The sequence below is a fragment of the Engystomops pustulosus genome, chromosome 7 (genome assembly GCF_040894005.1).
Source record: "Engystomops pustulosus chromosome 7, aEngPut4.maternal, whole genome shotgun sequence".
NCBI lineage: Eukaryota > Metazoa > Chordata > Amphibia > Anura > Leptodactylidae > Engystomops > Engystomops pustulosus.
This window is the reverse complement of record NC_092417.1, coordinates 136343707-136348676: the sequence shown is the minus strand read 5'-3', so window position 1 is coordinate 136348676 and position 4970 is coordinate 136343707.

Here is a 4970-nt window from a genome sequence, read left to right as displayed (position 1 = left end):
TCTTGGGTGCTCCGGCTACATCAATGGAGAGCCTCAGAGCACCTTTATTCACTCTCCCGTTACGCTTCCAGTCCCACCTGTTCTCTAATATCACCTGCTCGATGCACGGAACCCCTTAAGTGTCCCCAAATGCTTTGGTAATAGCGCTGCATGGGGCTCCCATCTTGGATCCACCTAGCACCCCATCTGATCTTATTGGTGGCCATTGTCCGGTTGCTATGACAGCAAGGACCCTTACACAGGGCCCTTCTGACAACTTAATTGTTTGAATAACCCTCCAATTGTTGAAATTAAAATACGCTTGCAATTAACAGCTTAAATAGTATTTCTTCACCAGGCCCACATTCACTGGGTAACCCAGCCTGCAAATCCCTCAGCTGTATATTCCTTAGCCGCCTTGCCCTCCATATTTTAACCTATAAGGAGACTAACTTATCCTTTCACAACCTATACTCCATCAACTTTGGATATACAGTTGAGTTTTTTAGGAATTTCAAGTTATTCTACTGCAAATAGTATCCCAAAACTGTTGCCATCTTCTCAACTGAAAATAATCCAATAGTGAATAAAAGGACATCTCTCAATACCAACAGCAGGAATTACACTCAGTGGAAACAAAGCAACAGGTCTGCCATGCAACCCCAAACCACTTTTAGACAACTTGTCTGCCATCACCTCCACAATATACCTTGTGGAACTTAAATTCTTCCACATCATAATCCCAACCCCTTGAACAATTTCAAATCTACAACAAAATTGTCCTCACTATTTTGAAATGGTATAGTCTTGCACAGCCAAACTGGTGATATCCCCTAAATTCCCTCCCATTGGCTTGATGGATTTAAAGCACCAATTAACTCGGTGTGACCCGCTACTGGAGGTGCACTCCAGATATCAAACATAGCCACAACCCAATATCGCTGTCTACCCTGTGGACTAAACCCCCTTCTGCTGATGTAATCTTCTCCAGCAACAATGAGAAATATCAATGTATTCACCCTACCAAATACAATCCCAAGCCTCCCGTTTTAAATTTAACCCTTCCCCCCATGTCCCCTCATGGCAGACATAAAATTCCTTTTGCTGCATCAACCAGAAACAGATCTGCCTCCCACAACACCACTTAACAGACACAGATGACAAGTCACTAATCCCTCCTCAGTCCACACTGACCCCTGGCCAAACCCGACCCTTGTGACGTAACAGTCTCCATTCTGCTCCCTTGTGCTCTAGGATGTTCACCAATTTCCCCTTTAACCCTCTGCTACCAGGCTCCCCCACTTGGAGCCAATTATGAATATGGAATGCGCCACCTGGCTGTCTGGGGCTATGATTTTCATAGCTAAGCCATCCTGTTCCTGGTTTACATCAATTGCCATCATCTACAATCTGACTTTCCAGCAATGCTACTGCTAGAGGCAACAGAAGATGCTTTAAAGATAGTACCAGACATTGAAGGGGCAGAGCGCTTTCTCTCCATACTGAAACCAGGCCAGGAAGTAAGCCACTGGCCCTAGATGATTGTACACTTCATTAAAAGGCTCTCCAAGAATGTGGAGAGGAAGCAAAGACCCACTGTTGGCAATCCCTGCAGCAAGAATTGGAGCGCCCACATTTTTTTCAACCACAATTTAGACTCTAAATGGTCTCCTCACCCATAAATGTTCGAGGGATCACCTAATAGCTAGGGTGCTCCAGAGGCCTCATCCTTCATGGCAAAACATTTTCAAAAGTTTAGTCAAGCTCCCCAGCAGCAGGCTCAGCACTTAGACCTGCAACCACTGTGGCTCAAGCACCTCATTAACATAATACAACACAGGAGGTAAGCAGTAGTGCAGGGCTTAAACTGATGACTTGTGACACAAAAGGGACTCCATCAACTTAAATTTTTTTCCCCTTATAACTCATCCCTAAACCGAACGGTTGCCTAATTAACTCAATTTCTGTGAAGGGACTTGCATGAACAACACAAGCCCCTTGTGTCAGGTAGGCTTACAAAGTTAATTTTCTGGGGGAGAGAAACTATGCATTTTTTAGCTAAAAAAGGGGTGGCAATAGTTATCAGAGTCCTATGGAAACATGTAATTAGGTTTATTAGTGAACATTTTGTGACAGGATCCCTTTATGGGAAAACATATGCTAAAACAATAATTTCATTAAAGGTTTTGTCCAAAAGTATAAAAAATAAACATGTACTTACCTCCTGGCATCCAGTGCTACAATCTCTTCGCCAATTGCCCTAAAGTTGGCCAACCAAATATAGCTTCCCTCTATATTTATAGGATGCAAATGATTGTTAATATCATTATTAGTTATTATTAGGAAATATACTCATATACTGATATTTACACATCATGTAACTTTTAAAATGACCCATTTGTTAAGCTGCAGGACTACTCTACCATTCAGACTTATTTCTTTTGTCACATGGTAATACGTATGATTTCATCTGTGTATACTTTTCAGATATGATTTTCAATGACATCTGGCTTTTAATTCCTGTCAAGTGCTAACATTAAAATCACTAAGTAAATAGGTTTCAACTTCATCGACAACACAATATAGAATTCAATTTGAATGTCACTTGTTCTTTCTCCGTATTTATAGTATGTGGTTTTAATGTACAAATATAACCCATGTGATTGTGTTCAACTATTTACCCAGGTCTGTGCGCTGCAGGTTTTTCTTGTTGTAACTATGGTTGGTGAGTATCATCAACAGACATATGAATTTGCCCAAGGTCATTATCTCCTCCTCATACGCATTATTAAGTATACAGGCTGACAAACCAGTTCTCTTTCCTGCATTTGGATTTCTTATTTTATTAATAAACTTAGGCCTTAGAACCATTTTCCTCAGAGAATAGGGTTTCTTTTACTTTGGAGGAGAGTACAGCAAAAACAGTAAAATAAAAATAAATAATGAAAAATAGTTAATGAGTTTTGCAGGTCTGGAGAGTAGATTCTTCTTTTTATCCATTAATAGAACTACCTTTGTCCATGGTCAGTGTCTGATTTTATTTCTAATTTTGGACAATTTCTTTAATTATTTTTTTGTATTTCATTTTACAACTACATCGAATGAAAACATAGGCTGTTGGTTGTAGTATCTTTTTCTCATTTCAATGAATTGTAATAGAAGGATACAAACATGGACAGCGCCCCATGTCTGAGCCCCCCCAAAACAGTGAACAAGCTTCTCAAAGGATTTGGCTGTGTGCTGGATAACATGTGCTAAACTGCCATAAAAAGGTTGACAATGGGGGGGGGTGTGGCCTGAACATGGTAGCATGAGGAAGCACTGTGCCAAGCTCCTCTGTACCCCAGCACATTCAGACATAACTGGGCCTCATGACTGCCCCACCGAACCCCCAAACACCTGTGGCACTTGCCAGCTCGTCCATTGGCAACTCCTTCAGGGGGAAAGCCGCTACAGCAAAATGCCTATGCCGGCTGTCACCATGCAGACCCAAGATGGCCACCTGTGCTCCGGACTGCCAGCGCCTTTCAATGGGGTATCCCCAGCCTCCGACACCTCCTTGCCCTGCCCCTCAACTGGCAGAGCCCCAGCGGGAAGCCCACAGACACCTACCCAGTGCCAGCTGACACAGAACAACGGCAGCACATATAGCAGCAGCAGCACTGCTCCACAGCCTGCCCGACATCCGCTGCCAGGGAGCGGAGTGCAGGACACCCGTGATGCACCACTGCCTACTTTGGCGCTACAGCCCGGCGCTGAAATACCCTCTCCTGCCGTACAAGAACCCGCCTTGCCAGATTACCGCCCATCGGATGCCTCCCAGCACTCTACCCAGGACCATCCACAGGCTGTAAGTACTGCAGTGGCCCCAGGGCCTATGGTACAGGCCATGTCCACCCTAGACACCTCCACATCAGCTCCCATGGGGGAAAGCACATGACATTAAATCTCTACTCTCTTTCCTACCCACCAAATAAGACATGTCACAATTTGCTTCTCAAATCCTAGCCCAATGCCGACAGGAATTAGCACATTTGCATTCTGACTTGTACTAACCGGGGTCTGGAGACCATGCAATATACCATTCATCAACATCAAATGCAACTACAGGCACTGCAGCAACACATAGACGGTATTAAGAATAGAAGCAGGTGCAACAATTTGCGTATTAAAGGCCTGCCAGAATCCGTGCAACCTGCATCGCTATTCTCCTCTGTTACAGAAATTCTCAATGGAATCTTTAGTCCACCCTCCACTACACATATAGAAATAGAGAGAGCTCACTGGGCCCTCCGTCCCCCAGACCCCAACACACTGAACCCAAGAGATGTAGTGTGCCAAATCCACTTTTGCTCCCTCAAGGAACAAGTCTTGGCAAATCTAAGGAACCAAAAGGCAAGTTCCATACCATGGAGTCCCGAACAAGATACTGCCAGACCTATCTCGCTTCACTCTGGCGCAAAGAGTGGCTGTTCGACTGGCACAACTCCACCTACGGATGAGGTTTCCCACTCACACTTCACGTCTGCTACAGGAGGGGGGGGGGGGGAGAGGACGTTACTCTGTGAGCTCCAGAAACCTTTTCTACAGGCTCTACATCTACCTCCCGTGTCCCTGGGCTTCTGGCCCTCATTTCTTCCTCCCTCAGCTACCCCACCAATGGACTCCTCTGCTAATCTCACCTCGCTGGGCTTTCCCAAAAAAAGGCCCCGGAAATGCCAGATGTCAACTGGTAATGGAAGTGCGAGAAGCCCTGCCCACTCAAAACCTGTCTCACCACCCTGAGCAGCGTTCACCACATTGCCTCAAACTGGCTATCCATGGCCCCTGGCATAACAGAACATGGTTTAACAATGCTCCTGTTTAAACCACAAGAATGTGCCCTCATGTGTATGAGGTTTTCTCACAACCCTTCTCTTTAGGAAGCAGCGTCTGCAACCCTCGTCATGTGTTGAGATGTCGGTAACGGCTCATTGATTCTACCAATACAC